This window comes from Talpa occidentalis, unplaced genomic scaffold (genome assembly GCF_014898055.3).
Source record: "Talpa occidentalis isolate TD23 unplaced genomic scaffold, MPIMG_talOcc4v2.1 talOcc4.7, whole genome shotgun sequence".
Lineage (NCBI taxonomy): Eukaryota > Metazoa > Chordata > Mammalia > Eulipotyphla > Talpidae > Talpa > Talpa occidentalis.
The window spans coordinates 48,314,591-48,340,391 of NW_023605083.1; the positions used below are offsets into that span (position 1 = coordinate 48,314,591).

Below are 25,801 nucleotides of genomic sequence, written 5' to 3' on the forward strand. Positions count from 1 at the left end.
CCAGTGGAGGCCTGAAACCACAGATAATAACCAACTCTAGACTAAATTTCCCCCTAAATATACACACCTATGATAGAGTTTAATTTAGAAATTAGGCACAATAAGATTAAGAACAAAAACTATCAGTAAAATGTAACAAGTTACATAAGAGAATATATATATATATATATATATATATATATATATATAAAATTGTTTTTTCCTACTTTGGGTTTTTCTGTACCTGCAGTGCTAAGTAACCTTACCGATACAGAAGAAATTCTCCCACTCCAAAACAGGCCAAGATATAAACCCCCCTAAAAGAATATATATTGCAAATATACAACGCATTGAATTTTCAGAAACTAAATACACCCATGTAACCAGCATTGTAATAAAAATTCAGCTTCATTACTATTCCAATAAAAAAATACTTTTTTTAACCTAAAAAAAAAAAAAAGTAACAAGTATAACGATCTGCTGCAATTGAAGTCCCATGAATGGGGTCTCTCTCAAAATATCTTATTGTATGTAATATTTTGGAACTACAGTTGACCAGGGGTTACTGAAACTACAGAAAGCAAAGCTTCTGATAAGAGGGGACTACTGTATTACATTGAGCCTTTATATTTAAAACAAAAAGACAACACATTTTCTGGTTGCTTATGCGGACATAAAGAACATGGAAAACAATCTTTAAATAGAAAACTGTTTTTAAATTATACAGGGGGTCTTTCTTCCAAAATCAGCCCAATATTTTTTCCATAGGAAATTGTATTCTCATCATCTGAAATTTAAAGCAAGAACATTCAAACATTTAGTACCATTTGCCTATTCTTCCTTGTTAATGAGAAATCAGCATTACTGCCAACCTTTCAGGCTTTGAAGGGATTTCAAGCTTTATCTTGATTTGATGGTTGAAAAGAAAATGAACCAAAGGCACGTTTTCTAAGCCCTTGTCCGTCCCTACCATTAGAAAAGTGTGAACTACTGTTCTATCAAAACTAATTAAACCTTAAATGTATAACCAACTCTCAATTACCAAGGTTAATGGAACTACATGCATACATAATTATATCTCACATTTATATAGTGCTTTTAACTTCTTCAAAGCACTTTTCACTGTATTGCATATATAAAGCAGATGGATTTTTTTAATTCCACAAATAAGGTAAAAAAAGAAATCTTGAAATCAACAATTTCAACTTTGTACCTTTCCAAAGCTAGTAGAGATAGTAAAATTGTCTAATGGGGCTTTCATTGCTTTACTCTCTTCTTGACCCCTCTCAACCAAAGGCGAGAAGTGACAGAGCAATCAGGAGGCATCTCCAGGGGAAAGGAAGCCAAGGACCTGGGTCATCATGAACCAGATCATTAGCCCCAGCATAATTAAGAACAGTTGACTGTATGTGTGGCTATATGCAGATAGATGAAAAGAGATGAAAAAGCATAGCAAAATGATGTGTGATGATTGGCATTTACAGGGCTCTTATTGTCATTCACTCAACCAGCATTACTGAGCACCTACTGCATACCAGGAACTCTCAAAGAAGATGGGGATAGAAGTGAATACCCGAGTCACCTCTGTGCTGTCATGGAGATGACCTTGATTGGCCAAGAGAGATGATAAACAAGAAAATAAATACACAAACAAAATAACTGCAGGTCCCACTAAGCACTGTGAAGTCTATAATGCAGGAATGCTGTTTTAGGCAGGGTGGCCAGGGAAGACTTCTTAGGATATTTTTGCTGCCACTTGCAAGAGGAGCCCACTCTCTCTGAAGGTCTTTCTTCCAGAGTGACAGAATGAATGAACTTGCCAAATATGCTGGGGGAATGAAGGTCAAGCCCCGTACCAGCCCTGTGGTTTTTCACTTTGTGTCCTTTCTAGGATATTCCTAAAGCCTCTCCAGGACCTCTGATTTATTGTCTTTATAATGGGGGTTGCTAATACTGATCACCTTGACAGGGATGCTCTGAGGAATAATGGGTAAACAATTGTGAGGAGCTATATAAATGCTAAATAATGATCACAGTAATAACCTTTTATTAAAGTCAGCACTGTGATAGGCAGCTCATACTCGGATGCCTTGCCAAATGTGGAAATCGATACGGCTGCTCCCTGCACACTCCAGCACCATCCTTTAAAATAGAAAAAATAAATGAGCCGATGATTGTGATATTCAAAGTGGCTAGTGATCAAATAACTGTCTTGAGAGAAAAGCTGGTGTATGAAGTGTAAAATAGGAATAGCAAGATAATGGGACATTACAGTTCTGAACAGGTAGAAGAAAACTGGTGAATGCAATGGATGCTTGCAGGTACACACACACTGCCAGCTACAGGGTGGTAATTCTAACCTCATCAGGACCAGGCGCTGCCACCACCAAAAGCTCTGGCAGACAGAAAGTGGATGAGAAAGAGCTGGATCAGCAGCATCTCTGCCAGCAGCCCCATCTGGCCCTCTTGGCCTTGGTAAGCTTCCCATGGGGGAGAACTGAGAAACCAGCACCGAGGGGCCCTTCCTTGGAAGGGCACCAAGGAAGTGAGGAGGGAGGGAGAGTGGAAAGAGCTTTGCGTATTTTCCTTTCAAGAATGAAATATCTCAATGCTTGGAGAGACTACTGTTGTCTTTGTACCCGAGCCTCCCTGTACAATTAGAAATATGGATCCACCCCGCTAGCTTCTCCTCTTCCTTTATCTCAAATCTCTCCCCCCAATATAACATGAGCATTACAAAAAAGAGAACATTTTGTGGGTCCTACCATCTCTTTGATAAGTGTGCATGTCTCTGCACACTCTTTTTGGTCTCCACATTGTGAATCACAGTACATAGTGTGAGTGCACATGCACGCGCATCTGCACACACATACCCACACACTCAATTCCTTTGTTAAGCGCTGCCTGGCTCAGTTACACAGAGTGTCTGTGGAGTGGAGGCCATACAGCAGAAAGGTTTAAATTATTGTTGTTTCTTATCTGAAGAACAGAAAGAGGAGGTAATAAAATAAAACACTTTGAGACTTCTATTGAACATTTTGCTCTGTATTGGTTGAGTAAGTCACTTTCCCATGGACAGTCAAGAGGAACTGTAAGGAACTAAGAGCCCCATACTTTGATTTTTGAGGTTTGATTAGAAATTAGAAGGGAAAATTAAATTTTAAATTGCAGTGGGGAGGGTCTAGCTCCTAAAAAAATCTAAGTGATTTTAGCCATATGGAATAATTTTTAATTATTTAAAATATTTTTAACATTTAAAATCGTAAATGTTAAATATAAAATGGGATGCTTTATTTAAAGTACTTTGAGTGATCAAGTTGCATTGGACATATTAAGTGCTCAGTTAATATTTCTGCTGGTAAGGCAGTTCCATCTACCAGTGACTCAGACTCTGGTACCTGAACTCTGGTCTATCAAATGTTCAAATGTTTTGTTTCCCAAAATACTCAATAGAGGAATCTAGGGAGGACTTTCCTTATGATGTGGTTATCTTTGTGGCCAAATTGGTCTGGATTAAGTGTCTTCATGAGCTAGAATGTCTAAATGGCCTCCAGATTTTGTTTGGTAAGTGTTTTTAATGACTTGCATGGTAGATAAAGTGACAGAGAAAGTCCAAAGAAGAAATGGTACTAATCAGATCCTGTGCTTTCATTATTTTTTAAATTATTATTTTATTTTATATAATTCTTACATTATTTTTCATTTTTGTACAATGTATGCATTTTCATCTTGGTTATATTCCCCATACAATTCCCACTCCCTTTATTTTGACCCTAATCCCTCTTCTCCTCTCCCCTCCCCCCAGTAGTGTCTGTCTGGTCTACAGTTGCTTGTTGATTTGATCATGTGCTTTTAAATTAAGCTAACCCATACCCAGCAATACCAGTATCAACTCCAAAGGAGTGGTTCCCAATTATTGTTCTGGATCTTTATTTCATGTTATCTTGGTTTTGTTCAAGTGTCTATTTCTATTTTTACCTGGTCCTAGTCTTTCTTTTTTTTTTTTTTTTTTCAAAGACTTGTGCCTTTAACCTTTATTGAATGAACAAATATTTTTATTTATAGTGTCTGCAAAAGGAACCTGTGTTAAAATTTCTACCCCTCTGCAAAAGGGGTATTTCTTTTTTTTTTTTTTTTTTTTTTTTTTCATCTACTGCTGGGAAGCAATGAACATCTTTAATTTCCTCCAATAATCTTTTTTTTTTTTTTTTTAATCTTAAATTTTATTTTTATATTCCCCCATACAATTGCAAACGCCCCATTCTGACCCCAATCCTTCCCCTCCCGCCCCCACCCCCCAAAAAGTGTCTCTGGTTCATAGTTTTTTGTTGATTTTGATTTTCACTTTCTTATATTCATTTTCCTGGTCCCTTATTTAAGTTTTCTAGATTCCTGCTATGAGTGAGACCATCCGGTATTTTTCTTTTTCTTTTTGGCTTATTTCGCTGAGCATGATCCCTTCCAGCGCCATCCATGTTGCTGCAAATTGCATGTGTTTATCTTTTTTGAATGCTGAGTAATATTCCATGGTATATATGTACCACATCTTCTTGATCCAGTCATCTACTTTTGGGCATTTGGGTTGTTTCCAAAGCTTAGCTATTGTAAACAGTGCTGCTATAAACATAGGAGTGCAGGTGCTCTTTGGAATTGATGTTTCTGTGTCCTTTGGGTAAATACCTAGGAGTGGAATTGCTGGATCATATGGAAGCTCTATGTTTAGTAGGTCCAGAAATCTCCACACAGCTCTCCATAGTGGTTGGACCAGTTTGCACTCCCACCAACAGTGCAGAAGAGTTCCTTTTTCTCCACATCCTCGCCAACATTTGTTGTTGCTAGTTTTTTTAATATGTGCCATTCTCACTGGTGTGAGATGGTATCTCATGGTAGTTTTGATTTGCATTTCCCTGATTGCAAGTGATGTTGAACATTTTTTCATATGTCTGTTGGCCATTTGCATTTCCTCTTCAGAGAAGTTTCTTTTTAGCTCTTCTGCCCATTTTTTGACTGGATTATTTTCTTTGTTGTTGCTGAGTCTCATCAGCTCTTTGCAGATTTTTGTGATCAGTCCTTTATCATTAGTGTTGGGTGCAAAAATGTTCTCCCAGTTGGTGGGGTTTCTCTTTGTTTTTGTTATTGTCTCTTTTGCTGTGCAGAAGCTCTTTAATTTGATGTAGTCCCAGCTGTTTATCTTTCTCTTCACTATCACTGCTTTGGGTGATGTGTCTGTAAAGATGTCTTTGATGTGCAAATCCCGTAGTGTTTCGCCTATATTTCCTTCTATGTATTTTATGGTTTCAGGTCTTATGTCTAGTTCTTTAATCCATTTTGAGTTGATTTTTGTGTATGGTGTGAGGTAGTGGTCAAGCTTCATTCTTTTGCATGTAGCGACCCAGTTTTCCCAGCACCATTTATTGAACAAACTTTCTTTGCTCCAATGCATAGTCTTTGCTCCTTTGTCAAAGATTAGTTGACCATAAATCTGTGGGTTTATTTCTGGATTTTCTATTCGATTCCATTGGTCTGTATGTCTGTTCTTGTTCCAATACCATGCAGTTTTGATGATTATGGCTTTGTAGTATAGTTTGAAGTCTGGGAGTGTGATGCCTCCATTTCCTTCTTTTTTTTTCAGTAGAGCTTTGGCTATTCGGGGTTTTTGGTGATTCCATATGAATTTCATCAATAATTGTTCTATTTCTTTGAAGAATGCCATTGAGATTTTGATTGGAATAGCATTGAATCTGTATATTGCTTTTGGTAGGATGGCCATTTTAATAATGTTTATTCTTCCAATCCATGAGCAGGGATGTCTTTCCATTTCTTTGTGTCTTCTTCTATTTCTTTTAACAGTGTTTTATAGTTTTCTTTGTATAGGTCCTTTACCTCTTTTGTTAGATTTATTCCCAAATATTTGATTTTTTTTTTCAATAATAAAAGGGGTGGTTTTTTTGATTTCTTCTTCTTCAGATTTATTGTTGTGTATAGGAAGGCTACTGACTTTTGCGTGTTGATTTTGTATCCTGCCACTTTACTGAACTGACTGATGAGTTGAATTAGTTTTTCTGTGGAGATTTTGGGGTTCTCTATGTATATTATCATATCATCTGCAAATAGTGATAGTTTGACTTCTTCTTTTCCTATTTGGATTCCTTGGATGTCTTTCTCTTGTCTTATTGCCCTGGCTAGGACTTCCAGTATTATATTGAAAAGCAGTGGTGAGAGTGGACATCCTTGTCTTGTTCCAGATCTTAATGGAATTGCTTTCAGCTTTTCACCATTGAGAATGATACTGGCTGTTGGCTTGTCATAGATGGCCTTTATGATGTTGAGGTATGTTCCTTGTATCCCAAGAATTTCAAGGGCTTTTATCATGAATGGGTGTTGCACTTTGTCGAAAGCTTTCTCAGCATCTATTGATATTATCATATGGTTTTTATATTTCTTTTTGTTGATGTGTTGGATAACGTTGATTGATTTTCGGATGTTAAACCATCCTTGTGCCCCTGGAATGAATCCAACTTGGTCGTGGTGAATTATCTTATGGATACATTGTTGGATTCTGATAGCTAAAATTTTATTGAGGATTTTTGCATCAGTGTTCATTAGGGAGATTGGCCTATAGTTTTCCTTTTTTGTGTTGTCCTTATTCGGTTTTGGTATTAGTGTAATATTGGCTTCATAGAACGTGTTTGGTATTGTCCCTTCCTTCTCAATTTTTTGGAAGAGTTTGTGAAGGATAGGCACTAATTCGTCTCTGAATGTTTGGTAGAATTCATTTGTAAATCCATCAGGTCCTGGGCTTTTGTTTTTGGGGAGGTTTTTGATTACCATTTCAATTTCGCTGCTTGTAATTGGTCTGTTTAGGTGTTCTATTTCTTCTTTATCTAGCTTTGGGTGATTGTAGAGTTGTAGGAATTTGTCCATCTCCTCTAGATTGTTGAACTTGTTTCCATATAACTGTTCATAGTAGTTACTGATTATTCTTTTGATTTCTGCTGTGTCCGTTGTGATTTCTCCTCTTTCATTTATGATCCTGTGTATTTGTGCTTTCTCCCTTTTTTCCTTTGTGAGCCTGGCTAGGGGTTTGTCTATTTTATTTATTTTTTCAAAGAACCAGCTCTTGGTTTCATTGATCTTTTGGATTGTTTTTTTAGTTTCAATTTCATTTATTTCTGCTTTGGTTTTTATTATTTCTTTTCTTCTACTGGTTTGGGGTTTTTTGTTGTTCTTTTTCTAGATCTTTGAGCTTCGAGATTAGGTTGTTTCTTTGAGTTCTTTCTTGTTTTTTGATGTGAGCTTCTATTGCTATATATTTTCCTCTTATTACTGCTTTTGCTGCATCCCATACATTTAGGATATTGGTGTCCTCCTTGTCATTCAATTCAAAGAATTTTTTAATTTCTTCTTTGATCTCCTCATTAGTCCAGTGGTCTTCCAGTAGTGTGGCTTTTAATCTCCATGAGGTAGGATAGTTCCTTGCCTTCTTTTTATGATTTATTTCTAGTTTGATGCCTTCGTGGTCAGAAAAGATGGTTGGTATGATTTCAATCTTGGTGTATCTGTTGATGTTTGTCTTGTGCCCCAGAATGTGATCGATCCTGGAGAATGATCCGTGTGCGCTTGAGAAAAATGTGTACTCCGTTTTTTTGGGGTTTAGTGTTCTATAGATGTCTGTTAAGCCCAAATGCTCTAGGTCCTTATTTAGAGCTTTAGTTTCTTTACTTATTTTTTGTCTTGTTGATCTATCCATTGTTGATAGTGGTGTGTTGAAGTCTCCCACTATGTATGTGTTTTCTCTGATGTCTGTTTTCAGAGAGGACAACAGTTGTCTGATATATTTTGGTGCTCTTTCGTTTGGTGAGTATATGTTAATGAGTGTTATTTCTTCTTTAAGTATTGTCCCCTTAATCATAATGTAGTGACCATTGGGGTCTCTTTTTATTTTTTTGAGTTTGAAGTCTGTTTTATCTGATATAAGTATAGCTGTTCCTGCTTTCTTTTTTGGCCCATTTGCTTGTAGGATTGTTTTCCATCCTTTGACTTTGAGCCTATTTTTATCCTTTGTAGCTAAATGTGTTTCCTGGAGACAGCAAAAGGTTGGGTTTTGTTTCTTAATCCAGGCTGTAACTCTGTGTCTTTTTATTGAAGAGTTTAGTCCATTTACATTTAGAGTTAATATTGATATGTTAGCATCTGTATTTGCCATTATGTTTGTCTTTCCTTTGATTTTATTTATTCTTTTAATAACTTTTTTTTTTTTTGGTCTTCTTTCGTTGTTATTCGTCCCTCTGAGGTTCTGGCTTTAGGATTCCTTGTAGTATTTTTTGGAGTGGGGGTTTATTCGTAATGAAATTCTGGAGTTTCTGTTTGTCTGGGAAAGTCCATATTCTTTCTTCAAAGAGGAAGGAGAGCTTTGCGGGATAGAGTATTTTTGGTTGGCATCTGTTTTCTTGGAGTCTGTTGACTATGTCCCTCCACTCTCTCCTTGCCCGTAGTGTTTCTTCAGAGAAGTCTGATGTCAGCCTGATTGGTTTTCCTTTGAATGTTATCTGTTTCTTCCCTCTTGTCAGCTTCATTATTTTTTCCTTGTCCTGGATTCTTGGGAGCTTTACTATTATGTGTCTTGCTGTGTTTTTCCTTTCGTCGTGGAAGTTTGGTGTTCTTCTTGCTTCTTGTATATCAATTTTCAGCTCCTTCTTCGCATTTGGGAAGTTCTCTTCAATTATCTCCTGGAATATTTTCTCTGTTCCTACATCTCTCTCCTCTCCTTCTGGAATTCCTATAACTCTTATATTTCCTTTCCTCATGGAGTCAGATAGTTCTCGAAGTCTTTCTTCATTCTTTTTCCTTCGTACTTCTCTTCCTTTTCTGTTTTGGTTCTTTTTATTTCTGTGTCTTCAAGAGAACTTATTCGTTCTTCCATTTCATCTATTCTGCTTTCCTTGCTTTTCCCGGAGTTCTTTAGTTCCTCCATTAATTCTTTGATCTCCTGCATTTCTTTTACTTCCCTCTTTAGGGACTCAATTTCATTCTTCTGACCATTGTTTTCCCTCTTTAGGGACTCAATTTCCTTCTTCTGATCTATCACTTTTTTAATCATGGCAATTTTAAATTCTCTTTCTGGAAGGCTCAGAAGTTCTTCCAAGTTGCTGTCGTTGCAATCTGGGGAGTGGTTTTCTTTTTGTGGTGTGCTTCTTTCCTGAGGAGTTGTTAGGTTGCGTGTGGTTCTTCTACTCCCTACTGTCTGTTTTCTAATTTGTCGTATGCGTTGGGACACTGTGATGCTCGGACTGACTGGCATCTTGGGTGAACTTCTCCGCTCCCCTCTGGCTCTTCCAGGAGCCATCTCTGCCTTCTGGGGGAGCTTTCTGCTGGTTTTAGGCAGTTTTTACTGAAGAAATGTCCCTGTTCTCAAATGGCGAAGCGGGATGCAGTCCCTGCGCCTCCGGTTTCAGGCACACTCTTCTGCTCCCCCGGTCTGCCCCGGACGTGGGTGTCTGCTCCCTCTGTGGGCTCAGACTGCTGGTCGGAAGGGGCCTGGCGTGGAATAACTTCCCGGCTGGCCACTGCAGAAGCCTTCTGCCCTTTTCAAGCAGTCTTAAGAAATCCTGTTCTATGGGGTGTTAGTGACTTTTTTTTTCTTAGTCACTAGGTGGCGCCAGAGATCTCTCCTATTGTCCTTGGGGGGCTGTTTTTCGCCCCCCCCACCCAGTGGGACAGGGAACAGAGCGGGAATGGTAGGGTACACCTCAACAGCTTTGGGGTGCTGTGTCTGCCTTGTGCCCCACCGTCGTGGAGAACCCACGCCCCGAATTTTCGTGCCCCGGGTCTCAGTTCAAAGCCCTCAGTTCCAGGACGCGGGCTGTAGCCCAGTTCAGTGGCGCAGGAATGGCGCCTTTTGCACCGCTCCCGTGCCTGGGCGCCTGGTTCCTGCTCACTCAGGGAGGGACCTTCACCTCAGTGAGGACCTCCGCGCGTCTCCCCGCAAGCCTAGGTCGTCTCCCCGCAAGCCTAGGTCGTCTCCCCGCAAGCCTAGGTCGCAGGCGCGGGTACCTGGGCAGCAGTGATCCCGGTCTGCACTTGCTTTTCAAGTTCCCCGAGCGCGCCGCGTTTCCGCGCAGGCTTACCCGCAGCCCGGGCTGTGTGCGCGTCTCCCGGGGTCTTTGTTCTTCTCTAATGGCGCCCGGAGCCGTTCGCTCGCCGCGGCGGATCCTGCAGGGTTCGCCTCAGCTCCCGTTCACGGGGTGTGGTGGCTGCAATAGTTCCTTTCCACTCACGGTCCCGCTTGCTGCGTCGTTTGTTCTTGTGGGTTGTTTTGGTGTGTTGTTTCCTCCTCTCTGCCGGTCGGAGAGTGCCGCCTCTGTGGGCGGGGGAGGGGAGCAGGGTTCTGCGCTTCCCTCCCTTCTAGTCCTCTTTTATGGCCACTTTCTTCTTCGGGTAGTTTGCTGGAGTCACCCGTTTATCTTCCGTGTCCCAGTTCTCACTGGGACCTGCCGCTTTTCCTCCCTATTAACTTTTTTTAATGGGAGATCTTACTCGCAGCGTCTCCTCGCCGCCATGTTGCTCCGCCCCTCTCCCTAGTCTTTCTTGATTCCTTTTCTCTTCCCAACTTCTGACTCTGTATCCCTTTGAACTTGATGAGTAATTCTGGCTTTTCTCCTTTTTTACATATTCTTTCAAAAGTCGGTTATGCTTATCTTCTGACTCTTTCTACTTCTGGTTGGCTGCTCAGTTCTGACACTACTTGGTCAAGTTTTGATCCGAGAACCCTTCTTTGGCCTTGACCTGTCTCTCAGTGGTATCTGTGCTGGGCTTGACTCCTCCGGATGGGGACATGGTTCAGAGGAAGGGTCAAGCAAATTCAAGCAAGGAAACAGGAAGAATATCTAACTCAACTTAAACTGCAGGCACTGAGCCTTTCAGGTTGTACAATCTCTGCCTCCTTTTTTCCTCTGTTTTGAAAACTGCTTCCTGCCTCTGTTTTGATTTCCATTCAGTTTCTGCCTTTAATTGGTCTATCCTTTTCTAGCATCCCTTTGTAAGACTTAAATGGGAGTGAGAGTCAGTGATCTCTACTAGCCAAAATAGATTTGATAGGTGGACAAAACTGCCGAAAGTATAAAATCTTTATAGCACTTACTGAATGCCATTTAACCATATTAGTTGGCAAACAGCTTTGGCTTTCTGGGGAGTCAGCTGGTAAGTAAATCAATAAATATTTGCCAAAGGAACTAATGAATGCATACTAGTTGTGAAGCACTGTATCAGGTACTTTAAATAATACAAAGTATAAGGATTCCTCGGCTTAAGAAGGGCATCTTCTCATATCCATTCACAAAAGGATTGTTTTGAACTATCACAGAGGACCACACCAGGTTCCCTACTTCTGGAAAATAAGATGTCACCTCATAATGAACAACCAATTTCATTTGGGTGAAAGGGAATGAGAGCAAAGCACTGTCAGTAACAAAAACAAGCTATAGAGGCTGAATATTTCATTCCTTCCAGTGGATTTTCTATATAACATCACAGCAAACTGCATAAAACATAAATGAATAGAATGAAATGAACACCTCCAGAGCTACCAATCACCTCAAGTTATACAACTTTGCAACTGCCCCAGAAGCCTCCACTCTAATCGGTTACTTACTTTTCCTTATTTTACATTTACAAATTTCCCTATATAAAGTTTAGTTATCCAATTTTGAAATCAAAATAGATTAACAGGAAACAACTGGGTGTGCATTCAACATTGGAAGTGAAAAAGAACTCTTTTCTTTAATAAGCTATTTTGAAGTGTAAAATTTCCATTGATGATCAAGACATTCTCTCATCCACTTTTATGTTTGCAGACCTTAGTCATTCGTTCCTTAATATTTGAAATGTGTCCTTCTCAAAGCCGCCTTTAGTCTTATACTAAAGCTCTTTTTTCGACTTGATGAAGAATACTGAGCTCATCACAATGAAATTGATATTGACATTCCATGATCATTACTGTAATTATTCCTAATTTGTACTTTGCTTCAAAAAGTCTCTTCCTCTACCCACTACAGTTCATACTTTTAAAGCGGTATCTGCAGCTTTAATTACACTTGACAATAAACTTCTCTTACTACAAAATCTGTTTGATCATGGACTATACCCATCATTATCTTCAAATAGCCTATTTTTAAAAAATCCCATTTATGTCAGGCTCCCCGAAAGTTATAATATTAGCAACAGAGTTTTCAGCTATTTATATACTTACTGTTTACAATTATTACAAATCAAAGTTGTACAAATGATTGGATGCTGATTAAATTACCTACCAAATGGGTGAAATGATCCACTAAACTATTTACTGTATACTGACCAATTCCATACAGTGAAAACTGAAATGGACCTTGGGTGATTTGATCTCCACAGAAAATCAGATCAGACCACTGTAATGTTAAAAATTCACTTGGGGTCCAGAGTAATTTTGCTAATCATACTTCTTCCAACTTAATCAGCTAATTTCAATTTCTTCTAGGTCTTGGTAAGATGGGATTTTGGAAGTCAGAGGATCGTGGAAGTCAGAGGAAGACAGGGAAAGCACTGGTGATAGGATCAAATGACAGAAGACAAAAAAAAAAGGTTGCATTGGTGAAAAGTGATTTGGAACTTAGTGTCATCATTCCAAAATTTATGTTGCCCCACTACATTATAAAACATAATGATTTTGTTTATTCATTATTTTCCTCAATTCAGATTTCATATATTTCATACAATGTATCAAATAGTGAGATTTAGACTCACTTCTTTTTTTTTTTTTTTTTTTTGTATTTGGATGCTCTGAGTAGAGGTTCTGTGGCTTACTCAATAGCTTCATTTAGGGGAACCTTGAGAAACAATAATGACAAGGGAGGTTAGATCAGATTGTGAAAATCCTTAAAATGCTTATATTGGACTTCATCCTTAAGTCATTTAGTGACTTTTTAAAAAAAAATTGGGAGCACTAAGAGGAGAATATTATTTTTGATGGGTTCAAAAGGGATAAACATTTTAGGTTTAGGTAAGATGATATAGCAAAAATTTAGGCATTAGGAAAGACGGTTGGTCTAGGCTGGCAATGGATTGGAAAGAAAGGAGTGATGTAGCATTATTAGGGGAGAATTAAACTTCTTTATCTTTTCAGCCACTCTGGCTTCATGCTATTTTGTTTTCCTGATGTATAGTTTCCTTCTTCCCATGATAATTTATTTTTTCTTTCCTATTTTCTCTATCTGCATTAAAATAATCTCTTATTACCATCCTATAAGGATGATGACTCAATCAATAAAGCAGAAATATGGGTAGAAATTAACCATATTTCTTACTAACGAATTGGCAACTAAGCACTTACTAAATTCTTATTAAGTAATTAGGATATGTTGCTGTTCTTAAAAAGGGTTTTTTTTTTTCCTTAACTGACTCTCCTGACTCGATTTTCCTTAAAAATCGTGAGGGAAAATAAAGAGTAGAATGGAAAACGAAGAGAGAGAGACATTCATTCATTCATTCATGAACTGCTGTTTCCAGATAGACAGAGAGGGGATGAGAGAGGACACAGCAAAAATAGTTTACGTTAATGTAATTTTATTACATATCTCCTTTTCTGACTCGGTGGAGATGCCAGGATGGAAGGCAAAATAACTAAGCTGTGATGAGTAGTCTTCACTCCCTCTATGTCATGCTTTTTCTCAAGCTAAAATGCAGAGTCTAATTCCCCACTCCTAGGCCTCAATGATGGATTCAATCAATAGGATGCTGTGGAAATGACTTTCTATGATTTCTGAAGCTCGGTTTTAAGGAGTCTGGGTTTTTGGGAGCATTATCTTTTGCAGTGTTCCCTTTTGAAATACAGTCACCACTTTGACAGAAGCCCAAGTCATGTGGAGAAGCCACATGTAGGCCCTCCAGTTGGCAGCTTCAAATACCAGCATCCTGAGGTCCAGCCTGATCCAGCCTTCAGAAGATTACAGCCCCAGCTGACATTTGACTGCACTTCCCAGTTCTTCCAAGTAAGAACTGCCCAGCCAATCCTACTCAATCCACAGAACAGTAAGAGGTTAGAATAAATTACTGTTCTAAGCTACACCACTGTGGTGTGCTTTGTTATATAGCAATAGACTAACTTTTATCCTTGCATGAGGCATAAAGAATATGCTTAATTAAATGTTTGACAGATCTATACTGCCACCCAGAATTTCTGCATATTTTTTCATATTTTTAAAAGATCATTTCATTACTCATTAACCTTGAAAATGAAATCTGAATTGACCTTGATCAGAAATCTTAGGGAGTAAGTTAAGCAAATATTTTAAGCACTATCCTGTTGAGGACTAGTTCAGGATAAAATGACAAAGATGTGACAAGAATAATAATGTGTAATCAGAAGACCAAGTTCAAATTCTGCTGTCTGCCCTGGTGTACGCAGGGCAAGTGATTGAACATTTTTGGTTCTTTGCTTGCCATGTCATAATGTATTTCAAAGTATTTGGCAATGTGTGCAAAAACATAATTAATAACTTTCCGTATTTTTCCTTCCTATGAAAGTCCCAACATGTACGACCATGTTGAAGCTTGACGTATTATCATATATTCAACAACAGTGAATATTTTTCTTATTTACCAAATATTTCCCTTGATAAGTATTTCAGAAGCTTCCATAGTACTGCCTTTAGGAGTATGCTCTACCTTACTTTTCCTGTGGGATAACTTGCTTAATAGATTTTGAGGACTCCTTCTGTTGCTAAGTTCTCACAAAGGCACTTTTGTGGCAACCTTCTTCGATTTTCAAGGACATGACCCTGTTTCAAGTCTGGGATGTAGTTCCCTACCCTAGTGCAAATGTTAATAAGTTAAGTGCATATCAAATAAGAATTTTAATTCAGTTCATCAAATGTTTATGTATTTAAATTTAAGAGTCAAATTGATATAATTGGTAACATTACCCATTTGCTTTGATTTGAGATGCCAAGTGATTGAAAAAATTTTTAATTTAGAAGTGAATTACCTTGCTTATTTGAATTTAACATTTTTGCATAATTAGGATGAACTAATTTAATTTGCAGTTATCCTTTTAAATGACTTAAATGATGTCTACTGAGATACTCAAGGCCACATGATTAGTGGAGTCATCCTGAATATCACTGTTTCCTAGGATTGGAAAGTATATGTACAATTGTGAAGACAAGATAGAAGTTGCAAGCTTGATTTTTTCTCCATTATTATTTTTGTCTGTTCCCTAACCTCACTCTGTAGGTTTCCCAGCGGGACCACACATTGCATTTGGTGATGGTCCCCATTTTCCAGTTCTGTCCTGATCTTACGTTATTTTCACTTGATGGTTCACTCACATTTCACTTCTGTAAAGGCTGGTTATTCATCTGGTGAGTTATGGTGGGAATCCTTAAGACAATGCTTTTTATTAGGGAATGAGTTCCCTTCAACAAATACTGCTTTTTGATGATGCATTTTAATAAGCCTCTAAAAAAATTTAGACACCAGACTGCTGACTAGAGTAACTGGAACCCATAATTTTAGTGTAGTGCTTTTCAAAGTGCAAGTCCTGACTGTTAAGGCTTTATGAAATAATTTTGGGGTTTGTGACTAGCCAATGAAACAGTAGAATAGATCATATTAGAGTATATTGCATGGAATAGGGGTAAGTAAAGTTTCAAAAAACTTTTGTACTACTTTTGTATGTGAGTATGATACTGGTTTATGTTAAAATTTATTTTGTACAATGTTGGGTGAGTTTCTGTTAAAAGAGTTTGAAAGCCACTGCCGTGGATTTAAAGCTCTGGGGCAAATTTATAAGAGAGCAGTTAGAAATGAAGTTCCAGGGCCTCCCTGGTAGTGCAATGGGTTAAGCACTGCACTATGAAGCAATCCGAAGTCTCTGCAGCACGAGTTCAATTCCCGGCCCACGAGGTTGCAACCCACATGGTGAAACAGACCTCTCCTGACTCGCCCACCACTCCCCTCCGCAGTGTATTTCGTGAGACTGCCTGTTCTGTTCCCTGCTGTCTCTGGTGAATCCTCTCACCTCCTGCATCTCTGGCCTGTGCCCCAGCACTTATATGCATAAATAAATAAATCTTAAAAAAAATGAAGTTCCAACAGTGTAGTTGAAATATAAAAGTATACATAGCTTTTACTCATATATTTAAAAGGATTGGTGGGTAACTTTTGCTTGAGAAGCTTTGCCCTAATAGACTGTGCATTTTCTAAAGGGCTCAGACCCAGTAAGTGGCAGGAGCCCAGATGCTATTTCTAGGGGCAGAAAGGGTACAAGGTAACTGGTTATAATCCTGCCACATTAGCTGTTGGAAGTACTGTGTCTTCCTTAACAGATTATAGACCTTCTTCCACTACAACAGGGTTATGTCCCAATAAACTCATTGTAAGCTGAAAATATTATTTACCTCAAAAATGTATTTAATATACTTATCCTAGCGAGCATCCTTGCTTAGCTTAGCCTATCTTAAATGTGCTCGGGACACTTATAGTAGCTTCCCAGTTGGGCAATATCATCTAAGACAAAACCTATTTGATAGAAAAGTGTTGAATATCTTAGACATAGACGGGGATTTTGCAGACATGATGGGATGTGAAAACAGAAAACACAATATCCTAAAAGCACTGAAAACACAATTCACTGTAGACCATTAGTTGTTTATCTTCACAGTTGTGTGACTGACTGAGATCATCAGAGAGTTCTCTACTGTATATTGCTAATCTGGGAAAAGATCAAAATTCAAAATTTCTGCTGAATGCTCATGACATTTACCCCATTATAAAGTTGAAAAATCTGAATTCAAACTATTGTAAATTAGGGCCGGTTTTCTCAAGATCTTTGTCTGCCAGAAAGATCGTATCACACTTTTCCCCCTTTAGTGGGACTTGTAACTCACCTGGAGAGCTGAAAAACTCTAACCCTTCATTGTCCTTCTGTTAGAGAACCTCCCTTTCCTAACCCCTCATGTTTTGGGAAGATGGGAGATAGTATTAAGGATTATTTGCATTTTATCCATATCATGGTGAGTCTGTGTTTTTGTGCAGAGGCTTGCTCCTTTAGAGGGGAGGTCCTTCCCTGGAATTAGAAAATCCTTAATCAGAGAACTGCAGTGTCACAATTTCCATCTTTTAATGAGCCTTGGAGAGAAATCACACTTCTTTCTCCAGTTGATCTTCCCTTTTAGAAGATATACAGTATCTCATCCGATCTTTGTTCAGCTGAGTTAATATATTTCACAACTAAAAGGACAGCAAGAACTTCCTGGAAGGGCGATCCACACAGTACATCACTGTGTCAACAACACATTGTTTTCAGATATATCCATGGAATCACCTGTCACTCAAGAGAGACACAGAGGGCCTCCACTGGTGGCGCAGTGATTGAGCACTGGGCTGCAAAGCTGCCCGCAGCCTCTGCAGCGCTGGTTCCATCCCCGGCCTCCGGGCGAGGGTCCCACATGGCGCACAGACCTCTCCTGCCACACGCTGCTCCCCTCAGCAGTGTACTTCGGTCTTTCTGCCTGTTCTGCTCTCCGCTCTGGCTCTGGTGAATTCTCTCACCCTCCCGCGCTTCTGACTGTATCCAGTGCTTGTATAAATAAATAAATAATCTTTAAAAAAAAAAAAAAAAAAGAGAGAGAGACACAGAAGGAGAAAGACTGGCGGGTTCTGGACCAGGAACTCTAAGTTCATATCCCCAAGCCACTTCTTCCTAGGCAGGTTATTGGAGTAAGTGAGTTGAATCTCACTCTTACCTGTAAAATGGTGTAGGGGGCAGGAATGGGCACAGTTCAGGTTTTCTATGATTCCAGCAGATGGGTGAAGGAGGAATCCTGGAACCCTCAGTGGCTTTTGCAGGCTTTTATTGGGATTTACCAGGTACACAGCAGGCAGGGGTGCTGGGGGGCGGGAGGCTGACAGGCCTCCCAGCCCCCAGCAAATCTTCACTATGTCTGGGCTCTCTGGCATTCTCTCTGCTTCTCTTGTGGTTCTGCTTCTGTTTGTTCTTCTGCTGGCTTCCCCATGATGCCACCCTTATAAGCACAGTCTTAGCTCAGGTGTACCCACTTATGCATGCCCACACCCTACTCCAGGTGCCCCCATCAGGCATGCATTCAGGACCGCAGGGATCTATCATCTATCCTAATGGCGGGAGGGCAGAAAAGCCTGATGCTTTTTCAATTACCCTGCAAATGGGCACAATGATACCCTTTTCTTGATTCATGGAGAGATCTAGGAATAATTATTATAATAATAATTCTGTATGGTGCCTTCAGTTAATGGAAGATATTGTTATAAACCTCTGGAGAAAAGGTCCCTGTTTCAGGCCACCCATCAGTCTCCCAGATACCAACCTGAACATGCCATTTCCTGGTTATTAACATTCTCTGTTTATCTGATAAGCCTAGAGACGACTCAGCTGTGAATGGGGTTTTTCATGATGCTTGGGAAGCTCTGAGCAGAACTTTTTAGCGTAGGAAGGGAGCCCTTACTTGTCTGCCTCTTGCCCTTTAAGTTTCCCAGCATCTGCTCACTTTGCCATCTACTTTCTCTCCTGTTAAAATTGCTGCCTACTAAATTTGCTAGTGGAATCTCCCATTTTGTGTCACTTAGCTTTTTACATCCACTTATGGTTTTAAAGATTTTTTAAATAGAAAGCCCTGACCTAAATGCTTTATTCTTCTTAAATAATGCTTTTAACCTTACTGCTGCTAAGAATGAACCAGTCTTTCATCACTGCCCCTCCTCCTAAACTCCATCCACCTTTTTCTGTTACACAGATTGGAGTCAACAAACATGTATTAAATCTTTACATGGGATTTTTTTTTTTTCCCATATGGGGCATTTTCAGAGTAGGCACTTTTCCCTATTCTTCTCAAGGAGCTTTCAGACAAATTAAAGAAACAAGGGAGATAAATTTATTATCAACGCTAGCATTTTATTCTAAACTATTTTCTTTCACTCAATACATTGCATAAGGCAGATCCTTATTTAAGAGTAAGGGCATTGTTATTACTTGTCACAAAGCACCTGAGAGTATCCTTGTGAGCAGTGTCATGGGGGTATGAAGCACAATCTTGGTCACCCTAATATTTACTGTAATGGGGAAAGTGAGGTTGCCTCCCAAACCACATGCACTGATTTTGTCCTGACCCCCAACTTGGTTTCAAATTCTTATAATCACAGAATATAAAGAAAGAAGAAACTTGGTGTTCATTCTGTCTCATTTTAAAAGCCAAGAAACTGAGCTCAGAGGCACAAGGTCATCATGTAGTTATTTAGTTTGTTTCTTGAGAGAGGGTGGCTTTAGAAAAGAGAAAGGGTTGACAGCCTTTTCGGTGCTATAGTAATCAGCACAGACTGACTGGCTGGTGGTGAGCTCAGGGGTTGGGTACCAAGGCAGAGGAAGCGTCTGAGACATTGCTTGAGTGTTTAGCTTTAGGATCCATGCAAGTGGGAGAAATTCATTTTGAAGGACATGGGAGGAAAAGTGTACCTGCAATACAAGATGGGGGTTCAGACTGAGAGTGATGGGGTGCCTCTGTGAAGCAAGACAATGTACTACAATTGAATCGACACAGGAGGAAAATGAAAAGACAATATATTGAATTATGTAAATCTGGCGAAGAGAGTATTGCCAAGAGGAAGTTATCATCATTCACAGGCACTATGAGGCCAAGTAAAGCAAAGATGGAAAGTTGCCCCTTAGGGTTAGATATCGGAAGTCATTGGTGACCTTGGCAAGTGGAATTCTGGGGTTTCAGGCCTGTCTGGTGGGCCAAGAAATGAGTGTAAGTGAGGAAGTAGAAAAAGTGAGTGTAAACAACTCAAGATGTTTGGGAAAGTTAAGGGGAGGGAAGAAGGGGAGTGGTACCTGTAGGGAAGATGTGGAGGGAGGGTTTTCTGAGACATGGGTGAGAGCTGGGCTTATTTAAGCACTAGTGGTAAGAGGCCAATTTTTGTGTTGAAGTAATTTTTTTTTCTTCTGGCTCCTGCATTCTGTCTAAAGGTCTGTGAGTTTCCTGGAAATTGCAGAGCTGATTTTTTAGGCGCATCAGAAATATTTCTTACTAATCCATTACCAATGAACTCTAAACAGCCAGCTTTTGTTATCAACTGACAAGTCTACATTCCCTGCTGACTACTTTCCGGATGCCTGTACTCACACTGGAAAAAAACATTCCTCAAGTTGGTTAATGAGGGTGAGCTTGTCCTTAAGAGCAGCTCGCTCCAGGATACGAAGCAGAGTGAGCCATCTCAAGACTACCTCTCCCCTTTTGTGACAGGAAGTCACTCCCAATTGTTTAGAGATGAATCCTGTTTGCTATTCCTGGCCTAGGACAATGCTTCTCACACAAATGTGCTTAACAAATTGTTAGTGTGTTGCTGTTTGTTCATTTTACAGATGAAGAAATAACAATTAGAGAATTAAATAATAAATTATTTACCTGGGAATATCAATGCCCACCTCATTGGCTTTTGGTGAAGATTAGTTGAATTAATGCACATAAAACTCATCAAATCATGTTTTTGCACAAGGCTGTTAGATATCAGTACTACTATTAAAAGCACACAGGTTGTATTGGGAATAGGTAAAGCCATGGAGATGGAGAGGAGGTTGGTGGTTGCTAGGGTTTGGGGGTGGGTGGGGAGAAAATGGGTGTGGTTTTTAAAGTCCTTCACAATTTACAGAGCAGTTTCAGAGAACAATGGGTTGCAAATAATAGAAATTTATTGTGTGCTGAGTAGTCTATTTCATGTGCATAGTAAACATGACTCAGGGGAGAGGTGGGCAGGAAAAGAACTCTTTAATACCTTTACCCCACATTTAATGGATAGGTAAGAGGTTTCCTTTTACCTACCTTTACGATGATGTTTGGGAGCAGAAGAGGTGGTAATTGTGCAATATTCTGTCTATAATAAAGGGCACTGAATTGAATGATTCAAACAGTTAATTTTATGTTAGTGAATTTGCCCTCAACTTAAAAACAGCCACAGGTTGTAATGGATGAGGCAAGACCACAGAGACCCTGAGGGTGAGGGCTGCCTTATAGTCTGTCACAGGCCCCTCGCTCCCCTCGCTCCCCTCATCCTAGTCCAGCCTTGCAATGTGGTTAACATTGGAACTTGCCTTTAATTCTCTAAAGAAAGTGTTCTTTCCACTTTAATATGTTTTTCTGGAAATCAGGGAAAGTCTGCCTTCACTGGTGGACAGTTATGATACATACGTTGATAAATGCTGACAGAGGAGGAGAGTCCCCACCTCCAGCCGGAAAACAAGTGAGCTTTAAAAGTCCTTTATAGCTTACAAAGCAGTTTCAGAGAACAATGGGTTGCAAATAATAGGAACCTACTGTGCACTGAGAAACTCAAGAAAACATGACTCCCAGGAGGGGCAGAAGTCAGAGACTTCTCTTCCTGCACTTGGGGTCTGTTTCCAGCGACTGCTAAGGAAACTTAAAGACACCAGAACTTCATCTGTTAAAGGCAGTCTCCTCCTGGTCTGTCAGCATCACTGAGCTTGTGGCATTAATGGGGCTGGTGACAGTCGCTTAGTCTAGGCTAAACAGACCTTGGAGGACAGTCCTGACATCTCCATAAGATAAAGCCATGGGGTGAATCCTTCTGAAAACAAAATCCACTGATAATCTCTTTGCAGTTTGCTTTATTTATAACTGTGTAAGTATGTTGTAGCCACAGCCCATTTCATACATGCAGGTACCTTATTGTTCATTAAGACACAGGAAGGTATCTATAAACTGCCACCTTTCATTTTAAGGCAACTTGGCTTACAGAACTTAAATGTGAATTAAGTGGCAAAGGGGGTTAGGATTTACTACATGTTGTTTTTGTATTCGTCTTAAAGAGATTCTGAGGTCACCTTGACCTAACTGTTCAGTCAAGTGGGAAGCCAATGTCCAAGTAGGAAGCCCAGACATTTACCATCTATCTCCTTATAGCCCTGACCATGATGGACCTTGTGGAATAGAGGGAGGGCAGAAGGGCCACTTCTATTGCTTACAAAACCTTAATGATAGCTTGAAAACCTTTTCAGATAATTTATTTTCTTTCAGCATGAATTGTGAATTTTCTGTCTTTGCTACTGGAGATACAGAGATAAAAGACACAAGTTTCTCTCTCCAAGACCTAACAGCCTAATGGGAAAGATGGTTCTCTTAATAGCAGTTACATAGGTGATAAGGAGCACTGTAAAGTTGGGGGACTAAGCACCAGGTGAACAGAGGCATGGGGAAATTTGATTATGTTGTACAGATTGGGGGTGGGGAATTTGGTATGGGGCCAGATTAGTGAGGGGCTGAGAGGAGATTACACTTAAAGTGGATCCTTAAGGATTTTCTTGGACAGCAAAGGGAGTTGTAGTATGTGTGTGTGTGTGAATTTGTGTGTGTGTGTGTGTGTGTGTGTGTGTGTGGTGAGAGACAGAGAGAGACAGACAGAAAGTTCCAGAGCAACAGAAAAAGACAAAACTGTATGGTTAGTTGAATTTAGAAGCAGAGTCAACTAAAGGGGTAGATTGTGGAAAGAGCTGAACAAATCTCACTTCTCAATTTCATCAGTGAGAAAAAACAAAGATGTGGAAAGTTTAGGTGGCCTACTCTAAGTTCACAAAGATAGACTGCAGAGAGTAATGGAAAATGATGCAAAGGGGGAAAAAATGATCCTGTGAGATGCTAAGAAGGACAAAGTTTTCTGTTTTCCTAGGAGTATAAATGACTTTATCAACAGTTGAGAATCGAAGGCCTGTCTCAGCCAAAGTGTTGAAAGAGACACACTTTGATGCCTACCTACACAGACACATCAGTGTGGGAGAAGTGGTTTCTATTTGTGATGTTACAGGATCATTATTGCTTCAACTTTCATTTTCAGCATTTTTATTTCCAGATTTGTTTTGATGATTATTTTTTATCATGCTAATCTATCTTAATTTTAGGTGAAAAACATTTGTGTTTAAATACATTTCCTGTACTCAAGGCTGATTTCATTGCCTGAAGTTAATTTTGTTTTCCTTGGGCAATATAATTCCATTTGTACAAAGATACTCAATGGGGAAATTCTCTTTTATCACCTGTTTTAAGTAATTTGAACATTCTATATATCAATGGAAATGATATTTGTATTTGATATAACTGCATATATAATATATATGGATACAATATGTACTTATATGTCTATATAATTATATATAGAATTTAGAAATTGAAATATATAGTACTATATGTGCTGATTCACTATTTGCTAATCCCAATGAGAATGTCACCTGTCTCCTCCTAACTCTGTGTCCAGCACCAACTGTGCTCCCTTGAATGCCAATGTCCAAGACACCAACAGATCAGAGAGATGCTCACCTGCGTCTCTCTCTGGGCTGGGGCAACCACTCTCTCTCTTCCCCCTCCAGTTCTCCCCAGTCCCTCCCCAGGCTTAGGGTGCTAAGGGTCCTCTATTATTGTCAGTTCCAGTGTTCCTGCTGTCTTTGGTTGGTTTGCTATCCTTTAGCCCCACACACATCTTTGTAAATTTCTTAATTGTTCCCTTTGAAGATTCAGCATTTCCTGCAGACCCAACCTGTGCCTTTTTTAGGGTATGTTCACAGAAAGTATGTTGATGATTTGCATTTATATAGAAAGTCTACAGAATAACTTGACTTTGGTTGGGATATAATTTTTTCTTTATAACAAAACATAATTTTAAATTAAAAAATGTTTCCACATGTAACAATGTTCTTTGGGACTTCTTCCTCATCTCTTGGAAACAGCTCAGGCAGAGTCATGTTTGCATATTATTATTATTTTTTAATATTTTATTTATTTATTTATACAAGCACTGGGTACAGTCAGAAGCGCGGGAGGGTGAGAGAATTCGCCAGAGCCAGAGCGGGGAGCAGAACAGGCAGAAGGACCCAAGTACACTGCTGAGGGGAGCAGCGGGCGGCAGGAGAGGTCTGCATGCCATGTGGGACCCTTGCTGGCGGCCGGGGATGGAACCGGTGCTGCAGAGGCTACGGGCAGCTTTGCAGCCCAGTGCTCAACCGCAGCGCCAACAGGGAAGGCCCTGTTCGCATATTATTGAGGAGTTATATTTTTAAGTATTAGAATGTCTAGTTCAATCTTAAAAAAGCAAACAAACTTTCCATTCAACATAAATTTAAAAGCTTCCCTTAAGCTCTCCACCCTCTCCTTAGCTCAATTCTTACTTGAAGCTTAAGATTCAGCAGTGAAAAAGATGGGAATTATCTGTTCATTCACTCTTTCCTTTCTCACTCTCTCCCATCCCCCTACACTCCAACTTTGTGGATTTTCATAAATATTCAGTGCGCGAGTGAAATATCTGCCTCCTGCTGACTAGCACTGGCCCTCTCTGTGAGACGCACTTGTAAGCCTGCCTCAGTAGGCTTCAGTGAGAACATCCCTTGCCCATCTCTACATATAAATTCACCTTTGTACTTAAAAAGAACTTTGTAGAGTTCTTTGTGGTAGAGATAAAGGCATTTTTCTCTAATGAAACTCAGTTTTCTCTCTCCTAGGCTGCTGGGGAGGTGAGTAATGGATGAGTTTGGCCTCTTTAAATAATTCCCGAGAGGATGTGTCTAGTTACACCCTGGGGGGATTCTGTCACCTGTTTCAATGGCTTTGAGATTTTAGTTAAAATTGTAAGATGTTAGGGAATGTCTAATTTCACATCCTGCCATGTCTGCATATATAAAAAGGCATATTAAGAAAAGGAGGAATAGGGATGGAAGAAGAAAGTATGAAAGGGAAAAAAAGGCAGTGAGAAAAATAAAGGGAGAGAAAATTAAGGAAAAGTGGAGTGAGAGAAAGAACAAGAAACAAGACCCCTAACTGAGCTGTCCTGAATTTTTTGCCAACCCCATGTCTTATATCAGTTGAGTCTAACACCCTGGAATGTAGCATGTGATATTTCACTTTGTGATATTTTATGTAGTGAAATAAGAGATACCTTCAAAAATAAAAATAAACATTTAGGAACACTGTGCTAAATGACTAAAAATTACTTTTTGTCACAGATATTAAGTTTGTTTCTCTAACATCTATTTCAGCTTCCCTGAGTGACAACCATGAAGTTTAAGAGGGGTGAGCCAGAGCAGGTTCCTGATTGGTCTAAAGCACTAAGAATAATTCCATTTTCCTGCTATAGTGATTGATAAATTATTCTGCCAATCAGAATAGCTATAGAATACTGTAGAGTAAGGGTCATCAGAGTGAAGTTTGGGAAATTTGTATGAAGATTCTCAAAACTGGTCTTGGATTTTGCTCTCCCCTGGAGAGTAAATGTGGAACTACCACGGGTACTGCCAGCAGTCGTTTTATGAGGCCCAAGGACAAGGCAAACATTTGAAGGTACATAGAACTGAGGTAACTGCAGAGAAACTGAGAAGACACTGGACCTAACAGTGCCGGGACCAAGTCATTTAAGATTTGTACTTTTCAGCTCTATGAGCCAATGCCTTCCCTTACTTTAAGACAAGTGCACAGATTTCCTGTTACTTGACACAGCAATAATCTCATCTGATAACACTTTTGTTGTGTCTAAGTATTTTAAGTTGAATTAAAATAAGCAGTTCTCATTAAAATATAATATTTATTGCTCCTGAATACTGAATACACTTACAGTTTCTGTTATATACACATTATAAATGATCAAAACTAAAATCCCCAAAGCCAAACATTACTGCTCTAGTCACACAGAATAAGGGTTATGGAATTTCAAGGAAAACAAACATAATATTAAAATTGCTTGAAGATACAGGGAAAATTAGAGA

The 25,801-nt window shown here is 39.4% G+C and overlaps 1 long non-coding RNA gene across 1 annotated transcript in view; it reads left to right on the plus strand.

Moving 5' to 3' along the window:
• LOC129144858 (uncharacterized) overlaps positions 1 to 12,595 on the plus strand; it is a 35,405-nt gene extending 22,810 nt beyond the window's left edge. The window contains exon 3 of the long non-coding RNA XR_008549594.1: positions 12,491 to 12,595. This is a non-coding gene — a long non-coding RNA (uncharacterized LOC129144858). The remainder of the gene's footprint in view (positions 1 to 12,490) is intronic.
• The last annotated feature ends 13,206 nt before the right edge of the window (positions 12,596 to 25,801 follow it).